The sequence below is a fragment of the Mirounga angustirostris genome, unplaced genomic scaffold, assembly GCF_029215605.1.
Source record: "Mirounga angustirostris isolate CCGP_5_RB_7025 unplaced genomic scaffold, mMirAng1.0.hap1 SCAF_9, whole genome shotgun sequence".
NCBI lineage: Eukaryota > Metazoa > Chordata > Mammalia > Carnivora > Phocidae > Mirounga > Mirounga angustirostris.
This window is the reverse complement of record NW_026991717.1, coordinates 107,958,475-107,975,471: the sequence shown is the minus strand read 5'-3', so window position 1 is coordinate 107,975,471 and position 16,997 is coordinate 107,958,475. Positions and strand designations below refer to the sequence as shown.

General features: G+C 40.0%; 1 protein-coding gene across 1 annotated transcript in view; it reads left to right on the top strand.

Moving 5' to 3' along the window:
• LOC123861678 (sphingosine-1-phosphate phosphatase 1) overlaps window positions 1-16,997 on the top strand; it is a 113,653-nt gene that overhangs the window by 54,645 nt on the left and 42,011 nt on the right. The window lies entirely within an intron of this gene.

The following is a 16,997-nucleotide window of genomic DNA, read 5'->3' as shown; positions in this document are numbered from 1 at the left end:
TATTTACTTGAGAGAGAGAGAGTGAGAGAAAGCACGCAGATATGATTATTTCAGGTAACAGTGATCTCAGAGTCTGAGATGAGGATTCCAGTGACTTTTTTTTTTGAGAGAGTGATGTTAAGAAGAAACCTGTAAGGCAGTGAGGAAAACAGAACAGGGTAGGAGAAAGGACTAGCCAAAGATGTGGGTGCCAGATGAAGCTGATCCTCAGTCTGATTCCACAAGGAGCTCTGGAGTATGGAAATTGCCAGGAAAACATCTCACCTTGAGGAAAGGAGGCAAGCCTTACATTCAGTCATCAGCTACAGGTTGCCTGGGGTGGGAGTGTCTAACCTCTCTGACTAGGTAGCCCCCTTCGTATCAGGGCAATTCTTCCACGCAGAAGGGTACAGCTGTGAGCTGTTAGCAGCCAAGAATCAACAGCGTATGGGGAATGGGTGCAATGACCAGGAAAGAGGATCTTGGCAAGGCACCAGTACCCCTTTTTGTGAGGTTAGTGTAGTTAACACTAGATATTATAATTGGTAAATCTTTTTCTTTACCACTGTACAATGCATCGCAATGTGCTAAAAAGGAACAAAGACAGAAGAGTGACACCTGAATTCTTGCTCTTGTTCCTGGATACCCACCACCTTATGTGACCATCTGACCTTCAGACTAAGATGCAAGTGGCATTCCATATATTAAATATTAGTAAAATTAATTTCCTGTTTGCAGGTAAAAAATAAATTTAAATATAAGTTCTAATATCTTATTCCTTTTTTTTTAAAGATTTTTTTATTTATTTGAGAGAGAGAGAATGAGAGACAGAGAGCATGAGAGGTCAGAGGGAGAAGCAGACTCGCCGCTGAGCAGGGAGCCCGATGCGGGACTTGATCCCGGGACTCTGGGATCATGACCTGAGCCGAAGGCAGTCGCTTAACCAACTGAGCCACCCAGGTGCCCTCTAATATCTTATTCCTGAACTTCAGTGAGTTGCCCTGCAAACTCCAGCTTGGAGATCACTACACCAGTCAGCAATACCCATGAAGCACAGGCCTATAAAACATATCAAATAGAAAAGGCTGGTCTTCTACATCCTTCCACCTGCCCTTTCAGTGTATTCCTTATATGGACACCCTGCCCCATATTTGCCTGTCTTCTACAATGTATCTTCAGGCTTGCCAGAATCCTCCATTTCCAGCACTGCCTTCCTATATAAAGTTTCTACAAATCAGTAAAACCAATGTTCTAGTAGAAAAATAAGAAATAGCTAACTCATTGAAATGAAAAACACCTAGTAGAAATGCAATCAAAACTATAATGCAATAGCACTTTTTCACTTTTTAAAAAATAATTATATATTTTTAAAGATTTTATTTATTTATTTGACAGAGAGAGACACAGAGAGAGAGGGAACACAAGCAGGGGGAGTGGGAGAGGGAGAAGCAGGCTTCCCGCCAAGCAGGGCGCCTGATGCAGAGCTCGATCCCAGGATCCTGGGATCATGACCTGAGCCGAAGGCAGACGCTTAACGACTGAGCCACCCAGGAGCCCCTAAAAATAATTATTTTTTTTAAAGATTTTATTTATTTGAGAGAGAGAGGGAGGAGCAGACTCCCCACTGAGCAAGGAGCCTGATATGGGACTTGATCCCAGGACCCAGGGATGATGACCTGAGCTGAAGGCAGATGCTTAAGCAACTGAGCCACCCAGGCGCCCCAGCACTTTTTCACTTATTGGATGACAAAGCTAAAATAATTTCATAATACACTGGGATGTATAAGATAGAGGAGAAATATTTTATGGTGGTCAAGTTCGGCAGCAGCTGTCAAAATGTAAAATGCACATCTCTTCGATCCAACAATTCTGTTTCTAATAATTTATGGAAAAGATATACTTGTGTATGTGCATAAAGATGCATGAGCAAGGGCATTTACAGCAGTGTAATAAAATAAAATTAAACAATTATGCCATATCCACATAAGCAGAATTATAAAATAATGTATGTTTTGTATGCATATAAGAACAAATCTCTAAGGTATATTGTTAACTGGCCATTGTATGTCACATGCTGACATGACAGAAAATTGATATGTTGGTTGCCTTCTGCATGGGAATCTGGGTTGTTGAGGGATAGGGGTTGAAGGGCAACTTTCTTTTCACGTGTATCTTTTGTGGGGAGGTATATTATTTTTAAAAATATCCAACAAGTTCCACTCCCTTTCTGTTAGCCCTCACTAGTGTTGGGAATGGGGGCAGTCACCTAAAAATGGATCCTAACTGGAAGGTTAAATAACATTACCATCTAGAAAAAGGATTCTGAAAATATGGACTGAGGACCCCTGAGGATCTCCAAGACCCATTCAAAGAGTCTGAGAATTCCTCCCTTTTCCTATTCCATATCTGTATGAAGCCAGATTTTCTTCAAATACTCAATCCAAAGAACATATCACAATTGAATGAATGGCAGAGGCATCTATTAGAATCCAGGTGTCTTCTATATGACATTAAGGAGACTTGCAAATATGTAAAACAGAGCAACACTCTTACTACTTATTTTTAAATATATTTTTCATAAAATGTTACTTATGTTAACACGTTAAGGGGTTTAATATTGTTACTAAAAAATAGGTAAATATTTAAAATTTTTATTTTAATTTCAAATATGTAACTATCGACAGACATATAAACAAAAGCTCTTTGGGGTCCTGAATAATTTTTAAGAGTGTAGAGGGGTCCTGAAAACAAAAAAGTTTGAGAATTACTGGTCTAAAATGCTCTTGTCTTGGGGCACCCCAGTGGCTCAGTCAGTTAAGCATCTGCCTTTCTGCTCGGGTCATGATCCCAGAGTCCTGGGGTCAAGCCTCACATCAGGCTCCCAGCTCAGCAGGGAGCCTGCTTCTCCCTCTACCCGCCCCAGCTCCCCCCTCCCCCGCTCATACTCTTTCTCAAGTAAGTAAGTAAGTAAGTAAATAAATAAATAAATAAATAAATAAAATACTCTCTTTATTCACTTCTCTCTTTCTCTCCTGGCATTAGCACGTTCCTTCCTGTACATGGAGATCTGTGTACCTATATTACCGCCTCCACTCAAAGAGACGGGACTCTGTATTTATAACAGTACTCAGCAATGCTCTGCATGTAATAAAAGCTCAATAAGTATTTGCTGAATTCAAAAAATGAATGTTGCTCTCCCAGTTTTCTTCTAAATCTGCTCTCCTTTTCAAATTTATCTTTGCTTGAGGGGCGCCTGGGTGGCTCAGTCTCAAGCGTCTGCCTTCGGCTCGGGTCGTGATCCCAGGGTCCTGGGATTGAGCCCCGCGTTGGGCTCCCTGCTCAGCGGGAAGCCTGCTTCTCCCTCTCCCACTCCCCCTGCTTGCATTCCCTCTCTCGCTGTGTCTCTCTTTGTCAAATAAATAAATAAATAAAATCTTAAAAAAAAAAAAATTTATCTTTGCTTGACTCCACTGCTCCTTATAGGTAGCAACTGACTCATCTCTGATTTTTCTTTCACTGCTAAAACTCAGATGCTTGCTTTTCACTTAGCTCCATACCAACCGTGGTGACTCATCAGGTTTGGAGAGTGTGGGAGGGAGTCTTGCATTCCCATGGACTCACACACTAACCTTTCTTAAGTATTGGCATTGTTGCATTATTCTTGCTTAAGAGCCTACTGAGTCCCTGTTTATCATCTCAGGTCTAAATACCTCTGCCCCTCATGCTCACAACTTTATCCCACGTACCAACCTTATCTCCCACTAACCCAACTCACACCCTCTCTGTAAGCAAGCTGATCTCCTCACTGGCTCCCACATACTCTTTCCCAATGATGGACTTTCTGCACTGGCCACTCCCATCACCTGACTAGATGTTATCCATCCTTTAACAGCAGTTCAGGTCCCACAGTCTCCATTAGATCTGCTCTTCTTTCTTCCTATATCATCATAGCAAACAGGTGCCCAGCAGCTGTCAAGCTCTGAACTAGACATCAGTGATAAAAAGTTGAATCAAACACAATCCTTGTCCAGCTCAGGAATGTATCCAATAGGGGACACTGACATGACCATAATAAACACCTGTGTTCCAAGCACTTAAAATGAATTATCTCACATAATACTCAAAACAACGATATTCTATCAGTGGTCTTACTTTCCATCTAAGAAATGAAGCAACTGGACACTAAGCAGATATGTGGCCAGCCCTGTCACGTATCTACAAGTGCCGAGTCTTCTCCACTCCACAGCTGGAGTTCTTAATTATCTTGTAATGCTTGCTGAGTAAAAAAGAATCAGAGCACAATGGACAAAGTGATTGGTGAGCAAGAAAGAAAAGCCTTTGTTTCTGGGAGGAAGGAGAGGATAGGACCAGTAAGAGAAAGTTTCATGTTGTCCTTTTGTATGGCCACACAAAAATCCAAACACACAAATCACCATTATCAAGGGTATGGAGCTGTGAGTAAGAGACAAACTCGGGCAAAATGTTGCTCTTTCTTTTGGATTCCCACAGAATAAACCACTGTCCATACTTTTATTTAATCATCAAATGCATGGAAGTGCTTATTTTTTATCAGACCATTCAGTGAGGATGGGGAAGGTGTCTTATTCACCTTTCTAGGTGCTCAATCGATGTTCTGAGGCTCGGGAGAGAGGGCTGATAAATGCGATCAGAAGGCAGGAGGCGTCCTGATTTTAGAGAGCGGGCTGTGGAGATGTAAGGCTTATTTGCAGGCAAAAGGGAACAAGGAAGCTAGAAAGGTATTTATTAATACTACTTATTATTTTCCAAAGCAATGAAAGTCTATAGTTTAAGGGGCACCTGGCTGGCTCAGTCAGTAGAGCATGGGACTCTTTTTTTTTTTTTTTAAGATTTTATTTATTTATTTGACAGAGAGAGAAAGCGAGCAAGTGAGCACAAGCAGGGGAGCAACAGAGGGAGAGCAGGGAGCCTGATGTGGGGCTCGATCCCAGGACCCTGAGATCATGACCTGAGCTGAAGGCAGACATTTAACCAATTGAGTCACCCAGGTGCCCCAGCATGCGACTCTTGATCTCAGGGTCATAAGTTCAAAGCCTTGTATTGGGCATAGGGCTTACTTAAAAAAAGTCTCTAGTTTTAAAAAAACATAACAGTAAAAGGCTCACAATTCTAACAGTAGTTCTGCGCTCTACTCCCAGTCCTATTTACCAGGCAACTATCCTAAACTGTTAGCTGTTTACCCAAATTTACAGCCATATTTTTAAACAATGCTCTTAAGGGTTATTTTTTTTTTAAGATTTTTTATTTATTTGAGAGCGAGAGAGAGTGCGAGACAGAGAGAGAGCACGAGTGGGCTGAGGGGCAGAGGGAGAAGCAGGCTCTCCACTGAGCAGGGAGCCCGATGTGGGGCTTGATCCCGTGATTCCAGGATCATGACCTGAGTGGAAGGCAGACACTTAACCGACAGAGCCACCCAGGTGCCCCTGAGGGTTACTTTTAGAGGGGCGCCTGGGTGGCTCAGTTGTTGGGCGTCTGCCTTCTGCTCAGGTCATGATCTCAGGGTCCTGGGATCGAGCCCCGCATCGGGCTCCCTGGTCGGCGGGAAGCCTGCTTCTCCCTCTCCCACTCCCCCTGCTTGTGTTCTCTCTCTTGCTGTGTCTCTCTCTGTCAAATAAATAAATTTTAAAAATCTAAAAAAAAAAAAATTAAATTAATTTTAGATACTGACTTCCCACCATGGTGGAGGACTTCATTCTGCCAAGGTCTAGCCCCCTCATTATTGCAGATGCTCTTTAGATCTTCTCTGTAGGCCTAGGATACTGACATTTTACAATAACGTACCTTTTGTAATTATATATAATATCTAATTACACATAACAGTTACAAGAAAGAGTTTGATATACATTATATATAGATATGCATTATACATATTATGTGTGTAAAACATATACAATATATAGGTATATGTTAGGTATATATTATATATATATAAAGTATGTTATTAGTTAACAAGAAGGAGCTCTTGGAAATGAAAAAATTCTCACAGAAAGTAGAATAAAGGGGTGCCTGGGTGGCTCAGTCGGTTAAGCATGTACCTTCAGCTCAGGTCATGGTCCTGGAGTCCGGGGATCGAGCCCCGCATCGGGCTCCCTGCTCAGTGGGGAGTCTGCTTTTCCCTCTCCGTCTACCCGTCCCCCCGCTGCTCTCTCACTCATTCTCTCTCTCAAATAAATAAATGTATCTTAAAAAACAAAGAAAGAATAAAAAGTAAAGAAATGGAAAAGAGAAGAAAAAATTTCTATTAAGTTTTTAATTTTAATTCCAGTATAGTTAACATAGTGTTATATTAGTTTCAGGTGTACAATATAGTGATTCATCGCTTCCATACATCACAAGTGCACTCCTTAATCCCCATCACCTGTTTCACCAATCCCCCCACCCACCTCCCATCTGGTAACCATCAGTTTGTTCTCTGTAGTTAAGAGTCTGTTTCTTGGTTTGCCCGATGCAGGACTCGATCCTGGGACTCTAGGACCATGACCTGAGCTGAAGGTACATACTTAACCGACTGAGCCACCCAGGCACCCCTTTATTCTATTTTCTGTGAGAATTTTTTCATTTCCAAGAGCTCCTTCTTATTAACTAATAACATACTTTATATATATATATAATATATATAACTAATACAGACCTATATATTGTACATATGTTTTACACACATATACAGTGCGTATCTATGTATAATGTATATCAAACTCTTTCTTGTAACTGATATGTGTAATCAGATGTTATATATAATTACATATACTCACATGTAACATCATCTGTTATTCTTTTATGGATGCAAACTCTTTATAATAGATTATTATTTTAGGTACCTGGGTGGCTCAGTCGGTTGAGAGACCGACTCTTTTTTATTTTTTTTAAAGATTTTATTTATTTATTAGAGAGCGAGCGAGAGAGAAACAGCGTGAGAGGGGAGAGGGTCAGAGGAAGAAGCAGGCTCCCCGCTGAGCCGGGAGCCTGATGTGGGACTAGATCCCAGGACTCTGGGATCATAACCTGAGCCGAAGGCAGTCGCTTAACCAACTGAGCCACCCAGGCGCCCCGAGAGACCGACTCTTGATCTGGCTCAGGTCATCTCAGGGTAGTAAGATGGAGCCATGCTCAGCAGGAGTCTGCTCTAAGAATTCTCCCTCTCCCTTTGCCCCTCCCCGCTGCTCACGCTTGCAGGCTCATGCTCTCTCTTTCTCTAATCAATCTTTTTTTTTTAAGATTTTATTTATTTATTTGACAGAGAGAACACAAGCTGGGGGAGCGGCAGGCAGAAGCAGAGGGAGAGGGAGAAGCAGAGTCCCCACTGAGCAGGGAGCCCGATGCGGGGCTCAATCCCCAGACTCCAGGATCATGCCCTTAGCTGATGGCAGCTGCTTAACTGACTGAGCCACCCAGGTGCCCCTCTAATCAATCTTTAAGAAAAAAAAAAAGAAACATTATCTTAAAGCTTTTCCTACATTGACCCTGTTTTCTCCAGGTCCTGTTTGGTTTTTGTTGGAGGTTTTCCTCCAATGTCTGGAATCTTTGGCTGTCTGTTCATTTTTAGAGGTGAGGATCAATGGGACGGGAAAAGGGAACAGGGATTCCAATGACAGACTTTTGGTGTTAGGTCTAATGCCATCTTGTGGATTTGGTACCTATTAAGTACTGAGTCTCTGAGGGATTCTTCAGAGTTAATGGTCTTGTTTTTCATAAATGAAATCTATAAATAAATAAAAATAAAAAAACAAAATGGAGTAAATCAGTGGGTAGTCAGTCACAGGAAAACTGTTTTATATAGAACGGAAGAGATTTACACATTTGTAGGAAGAAGGAAAAGGCAGAACTGAGGAAAAGGTTGAAACTAAAGTGAATACAATTTATTCAAGGCCTCAGAGGACATGTGATTAAGTGCATAGGTAGATATCAACCTCAGAAAGAAGGGCACTCTTGAGCTTCCTAGAATCTCCTTCTAGCAACCTCTGCTCCCCTTTAAATACACACAGAAAACAAATCCCCATACAAGGTTTTTGTCTTGCACTAGGATTTGTCTCTCTCTCTCTCTCCCTATTCCACCAGTTCGATCTATAGGAAACAATAACGCATTGTAACAAATATCCTAAAATATGAATTATTCAGTCCAGAACAACACAAAGGAGGCTTCATAAGACGAGTGGAAGGCTGGCTTTGGCATTCCTAGTTCCTGTCCCACTGAATCTCTCCATCAGTGTGGGGGTAAAGAGATACCTCCCTTGCTCTCTGGTCATCCAACAGACATAAAATATCCACGTGTGTGTGTGTGTGTGTGTGTGTATGTGCACATACACAGACAACTCCCAAGGACACTATACTCAGAAAGGATAGAGTTAATACAGCATTATTCTATCACTCTATCCTCTTAGCCTGCTCTATTTTTCTTCAAAGACCATGGCTGATTTTCAGTGGATATATATTAGCATGGCTACATCAATTGCTATAATATTAAAATATTCTACTTCTGTGCTGGAAAGTAAGTAGCTACTGCCCCAGATCCTGATGCATCCCCTGCTTTTGCTATCCTAGCATCTCCTAGACCTTCCCATGATCCAGCAACAAAAGGCTAACACCAGCCACAACAAGGCAAAAGCTGGCCCATGTTCAAACTTGGAGTGGGTGGGAGTGGGGAGGGGAAGCTTATAAACTAACACTTTATCGGGAAGTTCAATGTCAAGGAAGTTGGAGTGAGCAGGAAAGGGAAGTAAGGCAGGGAAGGAAGAGAGAAAACACAAGGGAATACAAGGAGATGTGAAACCATACCAAATATCACAAGCTGGCCATACCAGTGTTAAATATTTAAATATTCCACCCTGCATAGTACATATAATTAGCTGAAATTATGTTATATACTTTTTAATATAAATTATAGATATTTGTCTGCCAACTAGAAAGTAAGCTGTATGAAGGCAGGAACATTTTAAAATATTTTATCTTCAGGACCTAAAATATACCATACATATAGTATGTGAGCAATGATATTTGTTCAATGAATGAATCGTTTCATATTAAGGAGAAACATTTTCTAAATAAAACATATTTTATGTAAGTTCCTAGCCATAACAGATGTAGTTATTTATATTATTTTTGCAGAGTGGTTTCCATTCCTCATTTCTTAACTTCCAGTTTCCTAATCATGCCCAGAGGCCTCCTTGTGCATAAGAAATGACCACAGTGGTGCCCATTTACACAGAAATGAGTCATCTACCTCTAAGTCTGCCATCTATCTACTCAAAGACATAGTAAAACTTTTTTTTTTTTAAGATTTTATTTATTTATTTGACAGAGAGAGATAGTGAGAGCCGGAACACAAGCAGGGGGAGTGGGAGAGGGAGAAACAGGCCTCCCCCCAAGCAGGGAGCCCGATGCGGGGCTCGATCCCAGGACCCTGGGATCATGACCTGAGCCAAAGGCAGATGCTTAACGACTGAGCCACCCAGGCGCCCCAAGACATAGTAAAACTTTGAAATCCTTGCTTTTCCTTATTTTAGCTGATCAAATAGGCAGGCAAGGCATCTATACGGAAAAGAGGGAGATTTGTTTTCTTCTGCCCAGAGCTTTCTCCCAGGGGTGGGTCACAAAGGTTATAATTTATCCCACTTATACTTGGTATTTATGATTTTTATTTTTTTCCTTTTTTTTTTAGTTATTTTTCTTTTTTTAAAGTTTGTATTTAAATTCCAGTTAGGTAACATACAGTGTAATATTAGTTTCAGGTGCAGAATTTAGTGATTCAACACTTCCATGCAACATCCCGTGCTCCTCACAAGTTCATTCCTTAATCTCCATCCCCTATTTCCCCCATCCCCCACCCACATCTCCTCTGGTAACCATCAGTTTGTTCTCTGGTGGCTCAGTCGTTAAGCGTCTGCCTTCGGCTCAGGTCATGATCCTACGGTCCTAGGATCGAGCCCCGCGTCGGGCTCCCTGCTCACCAGGAAGCCTGCTTCTCCCTCTCCTTCTCCCCTTGTTTGTGTTCCCTCTCTCGCTGTGTCTCTCTCTGTCAAATAAATAAATAAAATCTTCAAAAAAAAAAAAAAGAGTCTGTTTCTTGGGTTACCTCTCTCTCTAAACCCTTCACTTGTTTGTTCTGTTAAATTCCACATATGAATGAAATCATATGACATTTGTCTTTCTCTGACTTCTTTTGCTTAGCATAATTATGATTTTGTTTTTTGAAAGAAACAGTTTTCTTTTCACTGATCAAGCTGCTCCAAGTAGTAGTCAAAAAAGTTTTTTGAAATGTAGTTTTTTTTAATGTGGAAAATTTATGGGAAAAATTATCATATGCTACAAGTTTCAGTGGGAAATGATTATCAGAAATTGTCACTTTAAAAAAAGTAGTCACTTTGGCACAAAAACAGACACATAGATTAATGGAACAGAATAGAGAGCCCAGAAATGGACCCTCAACTCTATGGTCAACTCATCTTTGACAAAGCAGTAAAGAATGTCCAATGGAACAAAGACAGTCTCTTCAACAAATGGTGTTGGGAAAATTGGATAGCCACATGCAGAAGAATGAAACTGAACCATTTCCTTACACCACACACAAAAATAGACTCCAAATGGTTGAAAGACCTCAATGAGAGACAGGAATCCATCAAAATCCTAAAGGAGAACACAGGCAGCAACCTCTTTGACCTCAGCCGAAGCAACTTCTTCCTAGAAACATCGCCAAAGGCAAGGGAAGCAAGGGCAAAAATGAACTATTGGGACTTTATCAAGATAAAAAGCTTTTGCAAAGCAAAGGAAACAGTCAACAAAACCAAAAGACAACCGACAGAATGGGAGAAGATATTTGCAAATGACATATCAGATAAAGGGCTAGTATCCAAAATCTATAAAGAACTCATCAAACTCAACACCCAAAGAACAAAGAAGCCAATCAAGAAATAGGCAGAAGACATGAACAGACATTTTTCCAAAGAAGACATCCAAATGGCCAACAGACACATGAAAAAGTGCTCAATATCGCTCGGCATCAGGGAAATCCAAATCAAAACCTCAATGAGATACCACCTCACACCAGTCAGAATGGCTAAAATTAACAAGTCAGGAAACGACAGATGTTGGCGGGGATGCGGAGAAAGGGGAACCCTCCTACACTGTTGGTGGGAATGCAAGCTGGTGCAGCCACTCTGGAAAACAGTATGGAGGTTCCTCAAAAAGTTGAAAATAGAGCTACCATATGATCCAGCAATTGCACTACTGGGTATTTACCCCAAAGATACAAATGTAGGGATCTGAAGGGGTACGTACACCCCGATGTTTATAGCAGCAATGTCCACAATAGCCAAACTGTGGAAAGAGCCAAGATGTCCATCGACAGATGACTCGATAAAGAAGATGTGGTATATATATACAATGGAATATTATGCAGCCATCAAAAGGAATGAGATCTTGCCATTTGCAACGACGTGGATGGAACTGGCGGGTATTATGTTGAGCGAAATAAGTCAAACAGAGAAAGACATGTATCATATGACCTCACTGATATGAGGAATTCTTAATCGCAGGAAACAAACTGAGGGTTGCTGGAATGGGGGGTGGGGTGGGAGGGATGGGGTGACTGGGTGATAGACACTGGGGAGGGTATGTGCTCTGGTAAGCGCTGTGAATTGTGCAAGACTGTTGAATCTCAGATCTGTACCTCTGAAACAAATAATGCAATATATGTTAAGGAAAAAAAAGAAGAAGAAGAAGGTAGCAGGAGGGGAAGAATGAAGCGGGGGAAATCGGAGGGGTAGACGAACCATGAGAGATGATGGACTCTGAAAAACAAACTGAGGGTTCTAGAGGGGATGGAGGTGGGAGGATGGGTTAGCCTGGTGGTGGGTATTGAGGAGGGCACATTCTGCATGGAGCACTGGGTGTTATGCACAAACAATGAATCATGGAACACTACATCTAAAACTAATGATGTAATGTATGGGGATTAACATAAGAATAAAAAAAAAGTAGTCACTTTGTAGTAAAAACCAACAACTATCAAGTATTGATTTTCAAAATTTTAATTTGAAGGTGAGAAAATGCTAATTACATTAATATATTCATGACTGAGACTTAATCTACTTAATGTTCCTTTTCTAACATTTCACTTCATTAGCCTGAGGGCAATCATCTGTAATCATCTAATTACAAACTCATTCAAGCTGCCCACTCTCACTGTGACTATTTTATCTTCTTTATCATTACCACATATTTTTAAAATGAAAGAAAATGCAACTTTGTTGCAATGTTATATTATTATTGCTTAGATATTAAGATGCTGGCAATCATGATCAGATCTATCTTTATAATGTTTGACTCAACTTAGGATATTGTATTATCTGGCAAGGAAATGTATTTAATTTAATGCTTAGAAAATTAAATCCAACCTTCTACTAAATACTTTTCTAGAATAGGAGAGAGAGTAAATAGCTATATCCAATAAGTAAGTCCAAAAAGATGAAGATAATAAGAACACCATTGCTATTTGACTTATGAGGGGCTAAAAGTTCCAGAAACCCTACAAAAGAAAGCAGAACGTTTTCTTTCATATTTCTTTTATAGCTCAAATAGTTTTGTATTATATCGTCACATACATCAGTTGGAGATCACATGAAAAAAATCCTAAGATTAATCAAATAGTCTGTATTTCACGTAAGTTCACATTTATTGGGCTCTACTTTGCCCATAACTTTGATCTACCTCGTTTAAACTTCTTTGATTCCACTTTCTAGCTGTTGTACATCCCTAGTGTTATAATTAAAAAAAAATTTTTTTTCTAGGATCATTTTCAACAGTTAAAAGGCTCAGCAAACATCTTTTCTTGTTTTCTTTCCTATAGCTTCTCAGAGTAAGTGGTAAAGGCTACCAAAGGTCAGAACTTGAATGAACAATTCCTGAATGCCTACAATGTGGCAATCACTGTGCTGGGTGTTTTTAGGTTATGCTAATCTTCAGGAAACCCCTGAAAGGGAGTTAGTGTCACCTGATGAGTAATTTGAGGCTTAGAGAGATTAAATAACTTGCTCAAACTCACACACCTACTCCTGAGTAACAGTCCTTATTAAAATATCTGCCTATTGAGGTTATGTTTGGAGAAAAAAATCCATATCATTTAGAGATACAAAGAGATACTTACAAATGAAATGATGTCTGGGATAGGAAATGTGACAGGAACGTGGGTGCAAGCATAGATATAAGTAAGTTTAGCCATCAGTTAAAGTTGGGTGATAAGGTCATATACCTGAGGGTTTGTGATACCATTTTTTCTACTTTTGTGTATGATGAAACTTTCCCAAACTGAACGGTTTTTAAAAGTAACCTGAAGAGTAAAATTAGTATCAATTGGATGCAAAGAGGAGGAAAAGAGAGGATGTAAATGTGTAGTGGCATTCACCTTAGCAATTCAATAACTAACTTTTTCAGCTATGTCCTTTTAGAGCGAATCTTGCCAGAAGCTCTGAATCACCTCACATGTATGGGCAAATAGGCATTTTCATATCTTATTCAAGAAAAAAGTGAATTTTCCCATAGCAATTATTAAGACCCCAAGCTGTTTCAGTCCTAACCATACTTCTCTGTGTAAAATAAACTATAATCCTAATTCTTAATGAAATAAAAGACCCAAAGACTAGTTTGTCAAACACTCTGGCCTTTTTCTCTCCTCCTCTTAACCCCACTTAGTGTGCTATTTTACTATTTGTTCATTCTTTTTAACTTCAAAGTGGCAGGAAGAGAACATACAGCTCAAACCAGTCAATTCACTTTAAGCAGCTCTGTCAAGAGGGTTTTTGGCAGTAGGTGCTGTTTTTGATGAACATAATTATCTGTTAAAGTACTGGCCCTGCCTCTTCGACAACTTTCGTCAGTCTAAACTGAAAGGAGTAATAATAAAGTCCATCTTAAAACTGAGGTAAAATGCCGCCACTGAAAAAAAGTTTGTCATGGGGCCTGGTATGAACCAGCTGGCACCTGTCACAGGATGTCCTCACCACCCACCCTCTGGCTTCAGTGGCATCTTGTTGACACTTTCGAAAGTGCCAGAGCTGGTAGCTTGCCAGAAGTACCCATTACATATTAAAAGCATGCTTGCCTGGGCGTAGGTCTTCTGTATTACTGGGAAACCTTCAATGGGCCCTGGGATTCAAGAGTTGGACAAAGGAATATGGTGCTTAGGAATGAAGCCAGAGGCTTCAAATGTAGGCTCTTAGGCCAAGGTCTCAAGGACTAGCCAGCCAGATGAGGCTGGGAGATAAAGAAGCAGGCTGGAATGAAGTTTGAAGTAAGGCTGTTCCCTTTAGATGTATTTTACTGGAGAGTTGAAAATGGGATTGGTTTATACATTCTGTATGCTTGTACTAATCCACTCCCACAAATACAAGACACTATGTCAAACGTGGTTCTCTGGAATGACTTCCAGGCCTGACCACCAAACCCCCACCTCCACTCTCAAACTTGAAGTTCTTCATCTATGTGTTGCTGTAAAGGCATTTTGTAGATGTAATTAACATTCATAATCAGTAGACTTTAAATAAAGATTATCCTGGGTAATCTGGGTGGGCCTGATTCAATTGGCTGAAAGGCCTTAAGAGCGGAACTGAGGTTTTCCAGAAGAAATTCCACCGGTGCCTGTGGACTACAACTTCAGCTCATGCCTGAGAGTTCCAGTTTGCTTTTCCTGACAGCCTGCTCTACAGATTTCAGACTTGCTCCCAGCCAGCCCCCAAAACTGTGCATGTCAAGTCCTTGCAAAAAATTTAATATAATTTCCTACTCGTTCTATTTCTCTGGTTGAGCCGTGATACAGTGACTGAACAGGAGTATTTCTAAGTATTATGTGCAATTTGGACTTTGTATTTTAATAGCAAATACAAATTTTTCTGTGTGTATATAGGAGAGTGTCTCTGGAGGTCTACATATATACTTGTTCTCTTTTTGAGTAGGCCTGACCTTGGGCTCCCATGTCCTCCCCTTGTGGTGTTCAGTTCTAGTAAGAATGCTAACAGTTTGACCCTATCTGATTGGGTTCCTCATCCTACACTATCCCCCAGGTGATGTCTGATTACCCTAGTCTGTTTTCAGTAAGAATACTGCTGACTCAATCTAGCAATAATCCCCCTTACCCTGTTTCCTCTTAGTAATTTTCCATCCACTGACCCTCACACCCTTCCCATTGGCTATAAATTCCCACTTGTGTATTCAGAGTTGAGTTCAATCTCTCTCCCCTATTATAAAACCCCACCACAGTAGCTCCCCATGAATAAAGTCTGTCTCACTGTCTTTAGTAAGTATCATGAATAATTTTTCTTTAACACCCCCCAGACTATTTTGATCACAAATTTTTTTTACCATTCACTCCAAATTAGATAGCTAGATTTCAAGAAATTTATACTGTTCTATCATGTGCATAATTTTTTAAAACACAAAAATAGAAAGAAAAATGTTGAGATTAAAAAGTAAATACAAATAGAAGTTGTAATATTCTCTTCCTGCATCTCAAGACTCTTCTTGCATTTATCTCACTTTGAGGTTGTTCTTTAACCTATTTCTCAACAGACACGATACAAAAATGATTCCAGCGTTCACATCTTAAAAGGCAGTAATGGTATCTGTCTTAATTTCTATTTTAAATTCTGAATAAATAACTAAGCCTTTTCTCTTTAAGTGGAACACTTTAGGAGCTTCCAAAAGAGTAAGCACTTAGGACAGTTATTACAGATTAGCCAAACGTGCTCATGATTCACTCAGTTGACTCTGCTAAACACTGCCAACTACAGTAGCAGTCTTGACAGCTGCAGTTTTTAATGTTTTTTTATTCTTGGTTAAATGAATTTAATTTATATCCCAAATGTGGACCACTGACTTAAATTAGGAGGCAAAAGGAAAAAGAGCATTAAAATGCTAATGGGAAGCATTAAAACGTATAATTCTGGGGACGCCTGGGTGGCTAAGTCAGTTAAGCATCTGCCTTCAGTTCAAGTGGTGATCCCCAAATCCTAGGATCAAGTCCCACATCAGGCTCCTTGCTCAGCAGGGAGTCTGCCTCACCCTCTCCCTGCCGCTCCCCCTGCTTCTGTGCTCTCTCTCTGACAAATAAATAAAATCTTAAAAACACTGATAGTTCTGAATTTTTGCCTCAGGGTGACTTTTGTATTCATAGATTTCACTTAGTACATCATATAGAATATGAAAAGGAGAAATAGTGGTGATTACACTTAGTATGGCTCTTCATTTACTGAGAATAAAAAGAAATCATATCTTCCATGTTTCATTTACAACCTGACACCTTCTCTTGTCATTTAGAAAGAAGACACAAAAATTATAAAAATTTTATTTTTTTAAAATGCAGTAATTCCAAGCATCAGTCATAAAAGCAGTTTTTGCTTGGCTTTAATCCTACAAAATGTACTTAATTTTAAATCCAGAATGTAGAACTATTATATATCAGAAATCATGTTTTTTTTTTTTTACACAAATGGAACAGTTTGTATTACATACTAAATAGGGAAAAAATTGTCGAGAGGGAAAAGACCACTCAGGGAAAATTTCTACCTTTGCCAAACACAAAAGTGATGAAATATTACCATATGGGCTCAGGGCAGTGAAAGTTCTTGATTCAATAAAGGTAGGGAAACCCGGCCTTACTTGAACATAATGTTTCCATACAGGCTGAAAATGGACTTCATAATACAGCCTTGAGTAATACACAGTGCGTGTAAGCTGAGATTGGTCACGCTTGACATTTTAACTACAGCACTATTCTGTCAAGACAGCAGCCAGTTCTGCTTCTTGTCATATCAACACTTGATTTATGTAAGCAGCTGCTACCTACGCCAAAATAGTGTATATAACTGCCAAATTTAGAGTACTTTTCAGATATTTTCCAATGTACACTAATCTGAAAATCAAAGACCGTTTTGTGGTAACAGCAAAAATTTTACAAACCAAGAATCTTAGTACCGTATTTACGAACATCTAGC